At 29.4% G+C, this 20,436-nt stretch overlaps 1 long non-coding RNA gene across 2 annotated transcripts in view; it reads right to left on the bottom strand.

The window, feature by feature from the left end:
• Positions 1 to 20,436, bottom strand: part of LOC127071401 (uncharacterized) — a 210,533-nt gene that overhangs the window by 60,799 nt on the left and 129,298 nt on the right. The gene's annotated exons all lie outside the window — the stretch shown is intronic.

The raw sequence follows: 20,436 nt of genomic DNA, 5'->3' as shown, positions 1-20,436 counted from the left end.
TGGCGGATAGTGAAACGATTGTATAGGATACGATTGTAGAAGATGGAGTATCCTAGCAATTCTAATAAAAATGATGAATAGATGTAGGAGATGATATAACAGCAGTAATGTATAACACCGGACGGGATATGATATTCTTGAATATGATATTGATATGAAATATCGCAATGCCTATATACACTAATGAGTATTTATTTCCGATTATGCTCAGATTCCTTTTTTTAGAAAGAAAGACAATCTTTTTTTTCTTATAAAATGATCAAAAAATGAGTTCAAACAATTTTAATTTATAAATTTTTCAATAGAAAATATATGTTTTATATTTTTCGTATGCTTCTTTTTAATTTTTTGCTCGTCGGAAAAATGAAATGAGAGTTTTATCAAACAAATGTCAATATATTTAATATCAACTTCTGCTCGCAGTCTGGGATATTTAAAAATATAGAAACAACAAAGTGTAGATTTGTTGAAATGATTGATATAATTTATATCGAGTTCGATTACTGTTCGAAGACTCGTCCATATGAAGATTAATTTTTTCTGATTTCGTTTTCCAAACTATTATACGTTTTATAAAAAATAAAACGTATGTAGGACTACAGTATTAAATAAAAAATATAAAGTATATATAATTCTATGTAAAAGAAGAAAGAAAAAGAAAGAACAGTAGATGTAAAATATATACATGTAGCAAAAAAAGTATTTGTCTATGTAAAAGCATTATATGCACTTATGAATTGTGTCTAAGCAATATAATATTTAATTTATAAAGGAAATATGAAGTAAATACATGTAATATTTTCTGTTTACATAGTGATGTATAACATGAAGAAAGAAGTCGTTTATACAATAAACATATATGGATATAAAAATACATCTCGTAGGCAATGTTGTAACTTGCGTTTTAATCGTGATTACTTATCCCTTATGTTACTTAGCTTACAAAAAGATAGGTTAAAAATTATCTAGAAGAAATAAAGAACAAATAGAAATCAAAATTTTTTGTTGGCAGTATATTTTCCTAAGGACTATAAACCATTTTGCAGAATATTTGGCTTCGGGAAATTGCTAAAAAAACGCGTGGACAGAGAACACATGGCCATCTTTGTCCGAGCTTAGGTATTTTTTGTCAACCAGGTGTTCTTTAACAATGTATCGAGTCGTTCAATAAATCAACGATAAAAGTAGACTCCTAGACAAAAGCAGCCGTGGGTTTCTTCAGAAAGGGATACCCTTCAGAGATTAATGTAACACTTAGGAGTCTATCGGATCATCAGGACAAAGAACCACGCAAAAGATTGTTTAAACATTTCGAACGATCCATCCTGATACGTCCACGACTAACAAGAATTTTGCTTTTCCTTTCCATGCATTTATTACTTAAATTCCTCCCTTTCTATTTTCCTTTTCTAATTTAATATTGACTTTGCACAGTTCGAGAAAAATCATCAGTTAGTCGATAAGAAGAGTTTGTACTCAATAGTAAGGCAGCCGAGTATTGCTAACATCACTGGTCATCATCCCTCCTTCCTAGCTAACCAATATATTTAACGAAACACGCAAATCGCAACAATTGTATCTCTTTCTTTAAAAATGAAATTTTTCTTTTCCTGAGAATTATAACAATCAATCACAAAGCATTTTTTATGACATATCTATTTCACGAACTGCACGAGATCTTTCAAAGAAGTCGCGTTCTCCCATATATTTGCAGAAACACGATATTTTTTGAGAAGATTCAACTCTTTGCGAATCTTGTGCTATTATCCTTGTTCTTGGCGAAATGAAGGGCGAAAAGGTATTCTTTATTTAAGCGGAAACTTTTTGAGTGTCCTTGCAAAGCAGCATACTCCTTATAGACTTTTATTGACAACGTTATGGTGTTCTGCGGTAAACGTTAAATTTCGTACGCATCCGTTTCATGATGACTGAACGCATCGAACAAAAAGAATGCACTAAAGTTTGTCGAAAATTCAGCCATTCGTAATCGGAAACCATTCCTATAATTCGTAAAGTATATAGCAATGAATCCATGAATGATACACAGATTAAAGAGTAGTTTAAGTAATTTAAAAGTAGAAATACATTGATTGAAAGCAACTCTTGTTCTGGCAGGCTCGCAATGCTTAAAACTCCTGAAAATGTGGAATGAGTTCGAGTTTTAATTAATCAAAATTATCTTTTAACTGTTCAAGTGATAGAAGAAGACCTTGGAATTCCAAAAACAATTATTCCAGAATTTTTAGTCAAGATTTGGGGATGAGTCATGTGGCTGCAAAATTCGGTCCACGACTCCTGATAAATAAGTCAAAGAATTATCGAGTGTAAACTTAGAACAATTTGGAATGAATTAGGAACAAGCTAGAAATATTCAGAAAAGTTATTACTGGATATGAATCATAGATTTATGGTTTTCCAGATAAAAGCTCAGTCTTTGTTGTGGAAGATGCCCGAAGAGCAAGGACAAAATTAAGCGCGTTAGAGTCGGAGCTATTAGGAAGAAGTTATTCATTATGAATACACTCAAAAATGTCAGATGATAAATAAAGAAGATTACAAAGAAGTTTAGAAATGATTACTTGATGGAATGAAAAGGAAATAACCAAATTTACGAAAAAATGGTGACTGGGTATTGCACCACGACTATACACCTGTCTTTTTATCGCAACTTATCCAGCAATTTCTTATGAAACAGCGATATCCAGTTTCCTCAGCAACCTAGTTCTTAAGGCTTCAGCGCTTAAATGTTTAATATTTCTACTTATGTTTAAAAATATCTTTTATAACAAACGGATATTATTTTAGACAGATAAAGCCAGATATAAAATATAATGAATGAACGAGAAAGTAAGAACGGAAATCCTTTTTCTATCTCGGAGATAGAATACGTACGTAGGAAATGTTTGTATCTTTAATTTTTCAACCGAGAATCGAGTCTGGAACTTTAAGGAAAATAAACATTTATAATATAGCGTCTATAAATATAGAAATGTATTCAAATAAAATATGTGTGACATATGTAAGTTATTTTATTTTTGAAAATGTAACGTTCCTAGTTCAGAAATATCCAATATGAATTTGTTTTCGAATAAAACGAATATGTCAGGCATTAATATATCAAGATCTGTATTTTATTAGGTATCTGTAGATAATTGTTGAAAAGAAGATAGAATAGTTAAGTGTAGGATTTGAAGTGTAATTAAATCGGAGATAGATATATATTTTTTATGGGTTTTTGGAAAATGATAAGGAGGATAAATCGTTGACGAGATAAATCGTTAAAAAATGGAACAAAAATGAAAGGCAAAAAACGACATGAAAGAGAAAGACATTCAGAGGTAGGATCAAAGAGAGTGAGATAGTGTAAGCTGAGTGATTTGGTTTGCTCTTAGTCTTTTTTATACGTAAGAGAGAGATAGAATTAGTTAGTATGAGCGAGATATAATATAAGTAGAGTAAGAGATATATACTTAAAAATAAGAAAAAAGTAAGTCAGATAGGGCATAAATTATTTGTTATTGCTTCTTTTGAACGTAAGATAACAAAGAAATAAGAACGTAAAAAAAGCTACACGAAAAAAGAGACAGAGGACTATAGGACGTTCGCATAATATTGTATACGTTGTGTTCATTTCACTTTCTCACTCGTTCTTTACTCTTACTCTCTCATCTTTTCTTCATTTCTTTCTGACTCTCCATTTGTTTCTTGAATTCTTCTTGTCGTGTCTATCTTGTTTTGTCTTCAGCAAATGATACATTGGGATTACGATAAAATAATACTTTTATACAAATAAATTATTGTTAATATTTTTAATATACCTTTCAACTGATCAAAATCTGTTTCTGTTTTCTTGTCTTTAAATCTAGCCGATAGAAAATTAAAGCTGAGAAATTAAATTAAATTGAATTAAATTAATTAAAGAAGTTTCACTTTTATCATGTCATATCATTTGATAGCTATACAAGCAGTTATTTAGATCGTTATATGTGAGAAGTAAAATTTGGGTAGAGTTCTAAACCATGGTCCCATAGATTGTTAGATTCTAGCTTGATTCTAATCTGCCTGACAGTAAAGACTGAGCAGATGTGCTCTCCAATGAAACAGCTGCAGTTTACAGCTGTAGCTAATGATCGTATTTAAAAGGCTTCCAATCGTTTCGATCAGAAACATATGACGACAACTTTGTTCTTTTTGACGATAACTAAATTCAAATTTAATTGGACATTTTTAAATATTATAAGAACTTTGAGAAATCCAAACCAATACTTTCAAGTAGAACTCGAACTCAATAAAAATAGATTCGAAATTCTTATTCGTGAAAGTTTCGAAGTTTTTTAATATCGAATATCCTACAAGTAAATTTCGAGATTCTAGAGTTCAAAATCGACTTATATAATAAGATTATATTGCGAGTATACTGATTGAAATTTTATTGCTTATGAGTGATAATCAAAAATCGATAAAATGAAATTAGATTATTGAAATTAACTTGAATTCGATTATGTACATATTGATCTTGATCCAATCCTAATTTGATGATTTTGATCCATTCTTTTTTTATCGCCTATTTGCAACTTTATAACTTTTCCAAGCAGGCTATACCTGGAACAAAATTCCTATCACAGTCCTGTTTGATCCTTATCGTCCTTTTCATCTTTTCTATAAAAATCAAATTTGTGATAAAAACTTGACATTGATCATGTCCACTTTCCTTTTTTCCGATTTTTCCTTCATATTATTCTTTTTGTCCCTTTCTTTCTGCTACGTGGTTGTAATATCCTTGGAGAAAGACATATGAACCAGTCAATTTAAAAAAATGCATATTTAGAAGTATTATTTTTACAAAGAATTTGCTTGAAATAAATTTATTTTGTTTATTTTAATGATAAATTCGATTAACTTCGAACTTGATCATTAATTTAAAACTCTTAGAAGTCTTGATCGTTTATTCACACATTTCAAAGTTTTGAGAGTTTCGATATTTTACGGAAGCTTTATCATCATTGAATATATTACAAGTTTTATAATTACTTTTATCAAAGCATTATTAATATACAATATTGATGAAAGTACAGGAACTTAGAATTAGCGGAGATACATTTATTTACTTTTGGTTTTCCAAATTGTTATGTTATTGCTCTGATAACTAATAAAATGCAGACTGTAAAAATACTAGACTGAAGTATTGAATTATAAGAATTAAGTGTATGTAATGTGTTCTAAGTGCTGTGATTCTAAGTTTCTAAGTATTAATGTTCTCAAAGTAAATGGTAAGTACTAAATAAAAAAGAAAGTGTTATGTCCTGCGTATGGTTTTTTTAACTCATGCTTGACATTCTCTATATTAAAGTGTGAAAATGCTATCTAATGATGCAAACCTAGGAATGTAAACTAGTGACCCACTTGTGATGAACAGAAGATGGACAGATGGGTTCTACCATTCTCGAAACGAACTCTCGTTACTCTCATCAACCCTCTGTAGTTCTTAGAATCTCATGATTTATCTACGTTCACGATCGGTTACAGATAAACGATTTAGGTCTCTAGTTTCTTCCTTTCTAAACATGCACTTCGATGGTTCTATGATGATTTCTATAAATCTTGGGATCAGCCAGACCTCAGTTCTTGATGCAATAGATCTTACTTTAAAATATGGACTAATTAGAATCCTACTGCTAAAATTATTATCCAATAAAAATCAAACCTTCATTCTCGACAAGTTTCATAGGCAGTCTGCTAAATTTAACTAAAGGAAGGGAAAATTAGGAGGAGTTAGAGAAAAAGTGTAAAGTCAGTCAGTATCTGTTTTTCTGTAAAACTAGTCACCAAATAGCTAGTAAGTCCGTAATTAATTCTAAATCTATATTCTGTATTCGGTGAATCCGGCAATTAAGTAATAAGTTCGTATTCTGAAATTTGTAAAGTCCATATTCTGAAATATGTAAATTCAGTAATCAACTAATAATTCGGTATTCTGAATTCTGTAAAATTTGAAATTAAGTAATAAAGCCGTATTCTTAATGTCGTAAAACTAATAATAATTCTGTATTCCAAATATGATCAAGTGATTAATAAATTTATAAGACTATACCCAAGAATTTCTAGGTACAAAAATATTGGATTTCCCCGGATAGAAATATGCGTAACTAAATTGATTACGTTCTTTCAGATAAACGACGTCACACGAACTTACTCTATGTTAGGTTTTATAGGACGACAGATTGCGATTCAAATCACTTTTTTGTAATTGCTAAAATCAGGGAATGTCTTTCGAGAAAAAGATTAACAGACAGTTGACTGGAATTAAATATCTAAATGTACAAAGTCTTACGGAGGGAAATATACGCGGTCGAAGTAACAAAGGGGTTAGCGATTTTAGAAGAAATAGATGAATAGGATGATAACGCAGTTGACATCAATGTGTAATGTGGGAAATGTACACAACACAATAGTAAAATTGACGAAAACCACGCTTGGTTTTTGTAGAAAGCATAAAAACAAATCGTGGTTTGACAAAGAATATGTCAAAATTGATAAAATACGAAACGATATCACATAGCTGATTCAAAATATGAATGAAACTTGGAATCAGTTTTTTAATATTAGGCAAGCTGTTCATAATATGTTTAAGTATAAAAGGCGTCAATACCTAAAACGTAAAATAGAATAAATAAATGAACATTTGTGGCATGTATATAGGGATAAATAATTTTAGAAAGAGAGTCCAAGTTAGAATGGAAATGGTGAAAAACGAGAACGATAATTTAATTACTAATTCCAAAGCAATACTGAAAAATTATTTTAAATGGTTATTGAATGTCGATTTTGAAAATAACCGAGAAATAGGAAGTTTTGTATTTCATATTTGAATGATTAATGAACCGATGACTTTAGAAGTAAAAAGTGCGATTAAAAGATTAAAGAATCACAAAACACCAGGTATTGACTGCGAAGCATGTCATTATGATACAAGACGAGAAAAAAATTTAGAATATTCGAAAATAAGGTACTTCGAAAAATTATTGGGGCAAAAGGCGATAAAGAAACTGGTGAATGAAGGAACATACATAATGTAGAATTACATCCATTATACAATAATTCGAATACTATTAACATTATAAAATCGCATCGATTAAGATGGGCGTATATGGATAAGGATCAAACCGCATATAAAGTACCAATTGATAAATCCAATGGAAAAAACCATTGAATAGATTATAGAAGATAATATTAGAATGGATTGTAACGAAATGGGATACGAGGCTCGCGAATGAAAGGATCTTGTTCAGGGAGAGAAACATTTGCGAGATTTGGTATTTGTGGCAATGTGTTTTCGATTTCCTAATGTCATCTAATAATAATCTAAAAGTGTATAAAAAAAATAAAGAACAAGATACGCTTATACGTGCTGATACATTTCATAAAACAGAGCACTATGTTAAATTTGAGTGTTTAGTGAGAAATATATTAGAAATTAAAGGAACGGAAAAAAAATTAGGTCTTCGCTTAATTTTCAGAGATTTTTGAGCGACTGCTCTAGCCATTTGAGCTATCGAGGAATCTCTAAAGTCAAATATTTCTATGAACACAAGCTACCTTGTAATTATCCAACTAATTATTTACAAAAGACCGAAGTAAAAGTAATGTTTCAATTCCGACATCCCCCTTTTCATTAAGCGTGTTCGGTCTGCTTGTAGTATACAATACACCTCGAACAAATATTTAAGAATTAAATACGAGGAATATTGCAGAAGAGTCAATTCGATAGCGAAGGAAGACTGTCGATATCGTTAAACGATTTATGGCTTTTCCTCACCACCTTGTAGTTGGACTATGTGTTTTCTATTTCTAAAGAGAATATATATTCTGATATAGATTATTGCGAAGCAATTAAGCATATTCATAATAAATAATGTATTTACAATGCGAGGTTTAAGCCACTTAATGTATAATTTTTCCACTTATATGTTTAAAAACAGCTATTACAATAAACAGATATTATTTTAGACAGATAAAGCCAGATATAGAATACAACAATGGATGAACGAGAAAAAGTAAGAACGGAAGGTCTTCCTTGCTTTCATCTCGGAGATAGAATATGTACGTAAGAAATTTTTGTATCCTTAATTTCTCGACCGGAAAATGAACCAGGGATGTGTTAAAATAAAATGTCAAGAAAAATAGTGAAAGAAGAAAAGTTCGTATATTTGTTTATTCTCTCGGCAAGCATGCATAAGGGATAAACGTTCGAAAGTTTTGTTTTCTTAATTTCGAGCATATACATTGACGTGCAAATTTGCACAAATTCAGATGCATATTTTGTCTCCCACTATTAACATCGTATTACGTGATCTAGGAATATAACGAGAGAAGATAGCGGAGAGATGAGCACCACGGTAAAATCAAATTATTTGTTTCATGTTTACAGTAAAGCGTGAAGGAGAGTCGCGAGGGAGCCTGCGTATTGTTGACATTCCTTTCACAATTTTTCTTTCCTCTTCACGCTTTTAAACACTTCTCTATAATCCCATATTTATTTTCAAATAATATATATGGTTCTTTTTCTTAAACTCTCAAATCTTTTAAAAAAAGATTTATTAAATTTATGTTATAAATAGAGATAATATTTAATGTATCATAACAATACTCATGATGAGAAATTAATCTTAAATTTATTAAATTTATTTATAATATTCTACATGATTTATAGAAATCTCAAAAATCGTATTTTTCTTGACGTGACATAATTTATTAAACAATTAAAAAATTATATGTTTGCAAAATGTTTTCTTTATTTGAAATTTTCATTATATATTTCATCCCACGTATTTATGCCGCATATCGTGATATCATTAACGAAGGGATTTTTTCCTTAATTTTTTGTTCACTGATGAAAACACTATTTTGCTCACTAATCAATATTTCCATAATAATTACTTTCAATAAAATAAAAATGCCACGTTGATTATATATTTGCATTTGAAACGTATAAAAGCAAATTAGTTCCTTTAAATTAAAAAGAATATTAATATATAAATGGATTTGATTTTAATAAAAATACCACACTGTTATTTAAATGTAATTTCTATAAGAAAGGTAAATTATTAACGAGATAAAACGTTAAAAGATGAGCCAAAAGTGAAAGGTAAAAAACGACATGAAAGAGAGAGACATTTAGAGGTAGGATTAGAGAGAGTGAGATATAATGTAAGCTGAGTGATTTGGTTTGCTCTTAGTCTTCCTTATAGGTAAGAGAGAGATAGAATGTTAGTATGAGCGAGATATAATATAAGTAGAGAAGGAGATATATACTTATAAATAGGAAAAGAGTGAGTCAGAGCATAAATTAGTTGTTATTGTTTCTCTTGAACAAAAGATAACAAAGAAGTAAGAACGTAAGGATAGCTACACAAAGAAAGAGACAGAGGACTATAGGACGAGAAGCCGTTTGCGTAATATTGTATACATTGTGTTTATCTCACTTTCTCATTCGTTCTTCACTCTTACTCTCTCATCTTTTCTTAATTTCTTTCTGACTCTCCATTTGTTTCTTGAATTCTTTTTATCGTGCCTATCTTGTTTCGTTTTCAGCAAATGATATATTGACATTATGATAAAACGATACTTTTATACAAATAAATTATTGTTAATATTTTTAATATATCTTTTAGCTGATCAAAATCTGTTTCTCTGTTTCCTTGTCTTTAAATCTAGCCTAGATAAAGTAACTGAATACTGGAATAATAAAGCTGAGAAATTAAATTCAATTGAACTAAATTAATTAAAGAAGTTTCACTTCTATTATATTATATCGTTTGATAGCCACACAACTAGTTATTTAGATCGTTATATGTGAGAAGTAAGATTTGGGTAGGGTTCTAAACCATGGTCCCATAGATTGTTAGATCCTAGCTTGATTTTAATCTGCCTGACGGTAAAGACGGCCCTGAGCAGATGTGCTCTCCGATGAAACAATTGCAGATTATAGCTGTAGCTAGTGATCGTATCGATAAGGCTTTCAATCGCTTTAAGCAGAGATATAGGACGACAACTTTGTTCGTTTTGACGAAAACTAGATTCAGATTTCCTGAATAGTTTCGAATATTTGATAAGTATTTCAAGAAATGCAAATCAATACTTTCAAGTAAAACTCCAAATCAATAGAAATAGATTACAAACTTTTTGTAAGTATTTTGAGAGGCAAACACTGTACTTCCTAGTACGTTGGAATCTTGATCGATTTGATCAAAATCTTTTACAAATACTTCCATGGAATAATAAGACGATCGTCATCATAGCCTACAGCCTACGATATGCTTTTATTTTTTGATGTACTCAGTTTGTAGCAACCAACATCGAAATACGTTAAAAGTTAGAAATGCGATACAATGATTAAAGCTGCGATCAGCTACCAAAAATTTACTGACACTTAACATTTAAGTATTACTTGTAAAAGTTCCGAAACTTTCTAATATAGAATAACTTTCAAGTACATTTTCGAATCAATAGATACATTTTCTAGACTTCGAAACCAACTTATATACAAGGATTACATTACGAATATACTGATTGAAATTTGATTGTTTTTAAGAAATAATCAAAAATTGATAAAATGAAACTTGGTTGATAATCCCCATGCTTATCCTTTCAGTTTTTATCCCTTTCATTTAATCTTATTATTTTTTCAAGAAGACTATACCTGAAAGAAAATTCCTTTCTCCTTCCTGTTGGATTTCTAGGCCTATTTATCTTTTCTTTGAATATCATATCTAGAGTAGATTCCTGACTTTGATCACATTCCCTTTCCCATGTTTTCCTTGACGTTATCCTTTTCTCTTCTTTATTAGACCTTCCTAGGTGTAATATTTTTGATTTTAAAACAGACATACGAACTAATCAATTTTTACAAAGAACCGTGAATACTGTTTTATAGAATATAAATAAAGAATATATAATAATATCAGGGAAAAGTATTTTACAGAAAGAATATATTACAGGTTGATGATAATGTTTAGAAGATAGAAAGTATTATATGTTATATAGATTCTAAGTTTGAAATGTTAGTTAAAATTTGTCTAGAAAACCGTTGCAGTTTATATATATATATATATATATATATATATATATATATATATATATATATACACATTGCGGTATAACAAATAATAATCTCACACTTTTAAGAAAATTAGATAAATATATAATTAAATATTATGAACAAATAATATCAGTGCTATGTAGGTAAATTGCATTGGGTAAGGTCGGTAAAGGAAAAAAGAAACACGAATGGATGTTTATAAGGCGGTGAAAGGAGGAATGAAAGAGGAAATTTCAATTGAAAATTCCGCTTTATTTCTCTGAGAAATAAATGTTTCTATAAGAGAATTTTATTTCTTCGTTTCTCCACCGGCACTTGCACCCTGGATTTTTCACTTTCGGATCGAACACTGTAACACCTGAGTTACGAAGATCTATATTTGAACTCATATCTAAACACGTTTATATAGATAACAATGTCGTGACATGTATATTAAACTCTATTTTTTAAAAAATTATTTTTCTGTCATCATAACTTATCTTAATTATATAACTCATTTAGTATTAGATGTTTATATTTTATGAATAAATTTTTAATAAACGTTACATTAATGTGCTCTGTTATAAGTAATACATTTAAGTCGATTACCCTTTACGAAAACTTACGGAAGAACACAAGAGCTTGTGATTTGAAATTGGAGTATGTTAAAGTCATAAAAGCGTAACTGATAATGATCTATTATGGAGATCACTATGATATGTTAGGTTTTTACACATTCTAGAATTCAAAATTAAGTTATATAAAATGACCCCAAATATAATCATTGAAATTTTATTGCTTTTGTGTAGTAATCGGAAACCCAGGAAATGAGATTTGGTTATTGAAATTTACTCGAATTCATAAGTAAATATTGACCTTGTTCATCATACTAACCCTTTTTCTTATCTCTTTCTTTTATCCTTATGAAACCTTCGGGAAATACCTTGAATAAAATTCTTATCTCTTTCCTGTTTGACTTATATTTTTTTTTATTTTTTCTTGAAAAACCATATCTCAGATAAATTTCTGATCTTGACTACGTATATCTTTCCTTTTTCCTATTTTTTCTTTTCGTTATTCTGTTTCTTTCTTTTTTGCTACTTCCTAATTATAAAGTTCTTGGTTTTAAAAAAGATATGAAACAGTCGATTTTTCTAAACAGTACATTCTAAAAATATTTGTTTAAATGAATTTGTTGGAAACGTACTTGTTTCGTTTACTTTAATGATAAAATAACTCGAATTATTTTGAATCTGATTTTCTTGCTTATTAGTCTTAATCATCAATTTATATCTTTTAAGGATTTGAGAGTTTCGATAGGTTTTGAATACTTGATGAGTATTCAATATCTTACAAACTTTTGAATTATTTTAAATAAAGCATTATCATTAATAAGAAATATTTTAGAAAATCCACATTAGCAAAATGACATATCACTGTTGGCTATAAAATCTTTCTTATATACCACGTTCGAGAAAAATTGTCAGCCATGATGTTTAGTGAAACAAGAGCAGATCTAGTTAAAAAACTAGATAAGTTGATAGAATTTACGCAGGACAATGAAATTTGTTGATTGATTACATTCGAAACAACGATCCATGATTGGTGAGAGAGTGAAATCGCTATCGTATCTCTATCTGTACTCTTATTGCAGAGATAGTTCTATTACATGCATGATTCGGCCAAACTCGTGGTTAAATTGGAAAAGAGTTAAATATCAATTCGTATTATAACGAAGATAAGCATGCGGTGGGTATAACCATGAAATGAAAAAAAATGAGAGCAGTATACCGGTATCGATTGGGAATCCTATCTTATTTTGAGACTTTCAAATACAATTTCATGAAAAAATAAAGAAAGAATTAAATGCATAATTATTTATAAAATTACTTTTTCAACTGATGAAACTCATTGAATTCAACGGAAAAGTTAACTTTCATCAAATATTGTTTGTTAATTGTTAAACAATCAAAACGAGTGCACGGATAACTGATATAGGAAATAATTTGCATGTACATAATGTAAATACATTATTACAAATTTTCTCTATCTGCAATTTCAATATTCGTTTAGATATAGAACGTAAATTATTTTAAGAAAATGTTAAGTAGTTGCGTACACTTTTTTATTTTCATTATTACTAAGTTATATATTTACGTTATTAATAATTTTTTTAATAGGTGAAATTCGATTTATAGTATGTAATTATTAATTTGTACACTTTGTAACATTAACGCAAGGGACTCTCATTGGTTTGATCATCATAGTTGTCAACGGATTAAATTTATGATATACCAAGTATTTAAAGAAAACACGTTATTTATCTTTATCTCAGATACATGGCATTTTTGGAAAAATATTCAGATAAGTGTTATTTGACTTCAAGCAGAAACTATTATCGCCATTCCGTTTCACTCGAACCTAAGCAATATTATTATTATTGTTATTATTATTTGTCTCGCATTATTATTATTATTGTAAAATATCGTATCATTGCCATTATATATTATAATTATTATTACTATAATCATTCTTGTCATCATTGTCATTGTTATTATTTGTAGGATCCTGTATAATCGCATAGACATACACACATACACTATCTGAACTCATCTTATCCTAAATAAATTCTAAGTCATACTACTCTCACCTTCGCGACGAAACCTACAATCTTTTCCATTGGAATCTTTTAATCATGATTCCATTTTATACTTTTTCGAACCATGCAGTTACGAAAACCCTTGCAATACTTTGATTTGCACTTCAAAATATATTCTCCAATTTAAAAATCACTTTCAAATCTAAACATATCTTTAGACTTATACATACTGAAATAAACAGAAGTCGTTTGATCTATTCACGGAAGATAAAACGAATATCGTGCAAGGAAGATCGCAGAATAGGAATCAAATTAAAACTCAGTTATCCAGCATTCAAACAATTACTCATTCTAGTCTTCTGTTTATTGTATCTATTTGCTTATGCAAGTGTGTTGACACGAAATTATACAATTAACACACTTACATTACAATAGTAGCAGACTCTGATTTTCTTTTGATAAAATGAATATACCAGAGCAATCATCATAAAAATTTGCCACCCATTTAAAAATAATATTTATCGTACAAATATATATCAAGATAAATTTAACATTATTCAGTAAGAGTCTGCAGAATGCATACGAGTATAAGTTACGTCATTTATTCGTGGATTAGAAACATTTGAAGATCCGTGGAGAAGTAAACCTAAGCCGACATCATAGAGATAGAGATTTTTACGATATGAGTGGAAATAGCTAATCGAATCAGTCTTCGCAAAATTAAGATTCCTATTAAATTTTGGAAACAGGAATAAGTCAGTGAATTACGAAAAGAAACAAAATTGTTTATTGGGAAAAGCGCAAACCTCCCGTAATTCAGATAGAGAATAGGAAAGTATCAACAAACTGAATAAATAATAAAAAGAATGATGATATTTTTCAAGCTATCCGCGAAGATAATGTTGAAATTAGGAAAAGGAAAAAGAAAGAGAAAAAGAGGAGGTGTATGGAAAGGGTAATAATGATGATTATTGTTTGTCAGCGAGTCAGAATAGTCCCTTCGAAATAATTAAATAATCTCATGTGTGTTGTTTTAGAGACTGTATCGATTCTTGAATATTGAATTGATATCTTATATATAGATTGCAAATAACTCACGGCTCGCTGTGTCTGGCAGTTTAATTTCATTGTATTTTTATCGACTGGATTCAGTGCATTAATGAAGAACACGTTTTTGGGTAACAATTTCTAAGCTGGGACAATAGTAACAATATCTTTTTTTCAATCTAATAATTTTCTTAGAAAGTGTTCAATGATATCCTAAAGTAGATATTCTCAAGAATGCTATATAATCTGTTAGTTCTACGTATGGTTTTCTTAATTCACCCTCGCTATTTTCTATGCTGAAGTTTAGAAATCCGTAACCTAGGGACCCACTTAAATAGAAAATGGACAGATGGGTTCTATGTTTCTTGGAACTAATACTCGGTATCCTATTGTAACATCATCAACTCTCCCTAATTCTTTGTAATTTAGGATTGGCCTGCGTTCAGGATCAGCTACGGATTAGATCCCCAGTTTCTTCCTATACCAACATCTACTTCGAGATTTTCCAATAATCATGGAGCCAGTCAGACTCTGCTTCTTATACAATACACCTTTCATTAAAATAGGAACCAATCAGAATCATAGTGTTAAAATTATTATCCAATAGGAAGCAAATCTTCACCCTCGGTAAGTTTCGTAGGCGGTCTAAATGCATCTGCAGAGGGGGAAAGTTAGAAGGAGTCGGGCAGAGGAAAACTAAAATCAGTCAGTATTTGGTTCTCCGTAAAACCAGTCATTGAATAATTAGTAAGTCTGTAATGTGGAAAACATTGTAACGAAAAGTTGGTGGCTTCACCGAACAGAATATAGTGTTCGGTGAAGCCAAAAATTAATTAATACTTCTGTATTTTGAAATCTCTAAAATCAGTAATTAAATGATATTTCAATATGCCATATTTTATAAAGTCGGTAATCGGCAATCGACATTTTATAAGATCAATAATAAATTTGCATTATGAATTTGATCGAAAGCCTGATAAATTTATAAAAGTACGTAGAAAAATTGGTGAGTCTTTAATTGGTACAACGGCCAACAGCCAATAACAATACCAATTGGTACATCCCCTTGCCAGGCTTAATGAACATTGTTCTACAATTCCATTGAGATAAAAAGCCATATTAAAACACATTGAGATGTACTCCACTTGTAATCAAGGTAAGCAACGTGGAATAATTACTCTAATACTGTGTTTACTGATGCACTCCCTTCCCAGTCTATTAATTTATCAGATATCCTCCTATTTTATGCTATTTTTCTCTATTCCGTTTCTTAGTCTCTCATCTTCGAATATATGTTGTTTAAATTTTCCAATCATTGGTAAAGACTGCGCCTAATAGAAACTGAGCGATCTTGAATAGCACTAAAACGTAACAATCGTTAATAGATAACATCGAAGGTATGCAGTAGCAAAGATTGCTATAGCAAATATACTGTATGAAATGTGCATCAAATATCTTCAAGACTTCGTATGTTTATTTCGGTTTTAAGTTTTTACTTTGATCGGTGATAACTGTGCTTTTCTTAATCGAAGTAGATTCACTTGCTTGATATATTTTTAGTTTTCTACAATATAATAAATTTTCATCGATCCTAGATTTTTATTTATAAAGGCATATATTTAATTTTTCTTGTTTGTCGCATAATTTAATTGCTATTAATTTTAACTTAATTAAAGATTAATTAAAATTAAGGTAATTTTGCAGGTTTTTTTTTTTATATATGCTTACTATATTCTTACTAAAGTTAAATTTAGAAGACTTTTTGGTTGTAAGCGACAAATTAAACATTAAGATTACTTTTTACACAAAACAATTGAATATTTGGGATTTAAAAATGCAGAAGACGGTGCTCAGAGAAAAAGAAAACTCTCTAATTTAAGAGAGTATCTAATATGCTTATATACAAATCCGTTCGTTCACATTTGTTTTGTTATTTTTATCCATAGTAAGACCTTTAGTCAATATTCTTTCAGGTATGAGGATGATTCAAAAAGAAAGTTGCATTTGTACTAAAAAAAAAAAAATGAAGTAATGTGTATTTGAGGTTAAATTTTTATTTATTCGAAAGTGGAATCTAAAAATAAATTTGACTACTTTTCTACATAATCTCCATGCTTATTCAGACATTTATGATATAACGGTACCAATTTTTCTACTGTATTGTTAAAAAATTACCGTCCTATTTATGAGGATTATCTGAAAGAAATCCTTTTCAAGAAAGACGCGTTTAAAGTGTCAATAGTAAGTTATTCAAAAATGAAAATTCAAATTAATTAATTTACTGAATTTCCTCAGCAGCCTGGACCATATAAAAAATTCTTACCATTCGAATTTTAGTTTTCATCGTTATCACTGATTCATTTATCTATAAACGGCACTCGTACAGGTTTTCTCGTCCAGAATGCTCGAACTGGTTAATATGTTGTATATCCATTGTTGCACAATAATGATCTTCACCTTTTGCAACTAATATTCTTAAAACATTTAGAAGGTCTGGATATCCATCATTGAATAATATTGTGCTAATATTAGCAGCAATTTCTAATGAAGAAATAATGCTAAACGATGTCTTCATCGCAAACTTTCAAATAACGGTGCTAAACAATTGTTATAACTTTGATTGTAGACAAATAAATATCGCTCAAGAAGAATATTTTGAATTTCTTTATATGTTAATTTATAACTTCAATAATAATTACAGACAATTCGTTTTCATCCTTTTATTCAACCAGATTTTCTCTGGTTGTCTGATGCCACTATAATACTCAAAGCATTGAATTCCTGGTTTCTATAGAAGAGCATATAGCTTTACCAATTTTACAGATTTTTTACAGGAAAATTTCTGAGGATATTACTGAATGTATAACCGTCGAAATAAGTGATAACCGATAATTCAAATTTTTGAAAATATATTAGTGGCTGCAATTGTTATTTCGGGTAACTGATTTTGAAAGAAATGTCAAACACTCTTGAAATCGTATATTTTTTAGACGCTCGGAGATCTATTCTTTTGATATTCCTACTTCTGTACATTCGTCTAGTTTTTCGAGTGTTCATGTATCCTATTTTTCTATTCTATTCTGGTGCATCTAATTTTTGGCAAGAGGGAACATTATCATTTTTACCGTGTATTAAATTATCACCGTACTGCTTCTCCTCTCAATTTGGCAAATTTGTAGGAATTAAAAGTCGTATCGTCTAATGCATACAAAGTCGCATACTCGTTATATTTTTCAGTTAATCTTTCAATATGGATTAATAATACTTTTGCTTTAATTTATTTAGTTGAGTCGAATGTCGATAATATTTCATTTATGTCTTTAAAATTTTGTGTATTTACCACGCCTTTCTGAGAATAAAAAGATACGTTAATCTCAATCATGTTTATTATCGTTTACTCAACTTTCTATTCTTTTTTACTTTTAGCATTGATGTTACCATCGTTATTTGTTATTGTTTGTATCTGTATCTTTGTCCCTATTTTCTCACCAACATTGTTTTCATATTGATTATCGTCACCTTTTAATGTTATTGATTTCTGTTGTTCCTTCGTAGGTCTAATTTGTTCATTTTCTTCTTCCTTGGTGTATCAGAATTTTGCGGAAATGATTCTTCGTCGTATTCTTAATCATTTAAATCATAATTTTTCGTATAGTTATTAAAGTCATTTTAACAATAATCAGATTATCAACACACTACGCCATTAATAGTGCAGTATCCTGAATAATGGAATAGTATTTACACTATTCTGACGACGTTCTTGAAAGTTTTATTTATTTTATAAGGAACTTTCATGACATTTACATCTCATGTATTTTCTCGATTGATAATTCATTTTTGATGATTTGGAATACTTCTCTTAGGAAAGAGTTGATCTCTTAGGAAAGAGTGAAATTTAATGAAAGATATAAGGCTTAATGTGCTTGTTTTGACTATCTAATTACGATTGTCTTCCATTCTAGCGAATGTACGGAATATTAGTTATATGTGTGGATCATCATAATGCACCGTGTAATTTGATTATTACATATATAGATAAATTTCGTCTTTACTTCCTAGATCGCCACGTATTGGCGCCAAAGTGCAAAGTAACCCTATAACCAACATCTAGATATGAGTGATATGAGTGATAGATATGAGTGACAGCATGTTCCTGATCAGTTATGTTTTTGAAAAATTAATGAATAGTTTTGTATAAAAGTACAATATCTAATACAAAATAATAATATTATTTTATATATCTGTATCGAACATATTTGATATTTTTTAATAATATATGTTCGGCCATTTAGTTTCTTGCAATTTTGGCCTTGGAATTCCAATTTGTCAAATGAAAATATTCAGGAAAAATAGAGTAGGATATTAAGAATGATTATGATTACAATATTATCTATAGAGAACTGATTATATTCTTGTATCTTCTTTGGTGTAATATTATTTATTTAAATTTGCTTTCCTAAGTTACTATGGTTTAATTGCAAATAAAGAGTGAACTGTAAATATACTGGACTGGAATATTGAATTAGAAATATTAAGTGTATGTAGTGTTTTACAAGAACAAGGTAAATACTAATTAAAGAAAGAAAATCCATTTTCAAAATGAAGAAATATCGATATATAGATACATTGATCTTGTTGCTAAGTATCACCGCAAAGGTATGGTATTTATCGTGAATTTTAAATACATTTTGGTATCTTAGAGTAAAAATATTAATCAAACAAATCAAATGAAAAACAGAAAAAAAGCAGATTTTAAGCCGCAAATCTCTAATTATTAATCAACATACAGATTATATAAAGAAAAAAAATATGCTTATAAGTATTCCCGTATTTTATTAAATGCTGAAATATTTTAAATTTAGATATTTCATGCGAGATATTATAGAAATTAAAAAACAGAAAGAAAAAAAATTAAGTCTTCGCTCGATTTTTAGATTTACGGGCGACTGCTCTAGCCATCTGAGTTATCGAGGAACTACCAGTTCAAATTTTCCAATGGAAACAATTACTACAATTCCAGATGGAAGAAATTATGAATTTCCGATCCCCAGAATTGGATGAATGAGTTATGAATTCCATCTTTCCAAAGGACGATTGAATGAAAAAATTCTTTGTCACATATCTGTCTTATATCTATATCACAAGGAGGAGTAATAAATTAAAATAGAGATATATATTTTTTAAAATATAGATTATTATATTATAGATTCTCTGCATTTGCTAAACCCTGAAAATGGTTAGTTTCTTACAAGAGAGCCGCGTATTTCTTATAAAAATACTACGTATAAACAATAAACTCAATTTTACATACTAATCTCACTTTTAATAATCACCATTTTATAAACTAATATCTGAGATAGCTATAATATTTCAGAAATTTTTGTTAGAGGCACATATGGTATTTATTGCTACCTATAAGTAATGAATGATATGTGATGTAATTTGCTAGGATGGAGTTGGGGGATATATAAGCGGAAAGATCTAAATTAACTTTGCTCGAAATTTCGGTTCCGTATGAAAATTTTGAGCTTTAATTTTCTCGATTGGGATTTGAACCCAAAATCTTTCGCTTTCCTATCCGATTGAACAGTCTATCATCAAGCTACGTAAGTCTACATACAAAGATATGTTTAAACACGTTTATATATGAAACAATTTCAGATATGTAAATTAAATTCTATACTATCCAACGAAAAGTTATTTTTCTGTCTTC

The sequence above is a fragment of the Vespula vulgaris genome, chromosome 21, assembly GCF_905475345.1.
Source record: "Vespula vulgaris chromosome 21, iyVesVulg1.1, whole genome shotgun sequence".
Lineage (NCBI taxonomy): Eukaryota > Metazoa > Arthropoda > Insecta > Hymenoptera > Vespidae > Vespula > Vespula vulgaris.
This window is presented reverse-complemented; position numbering and strand designations above follow the sequence as displayed.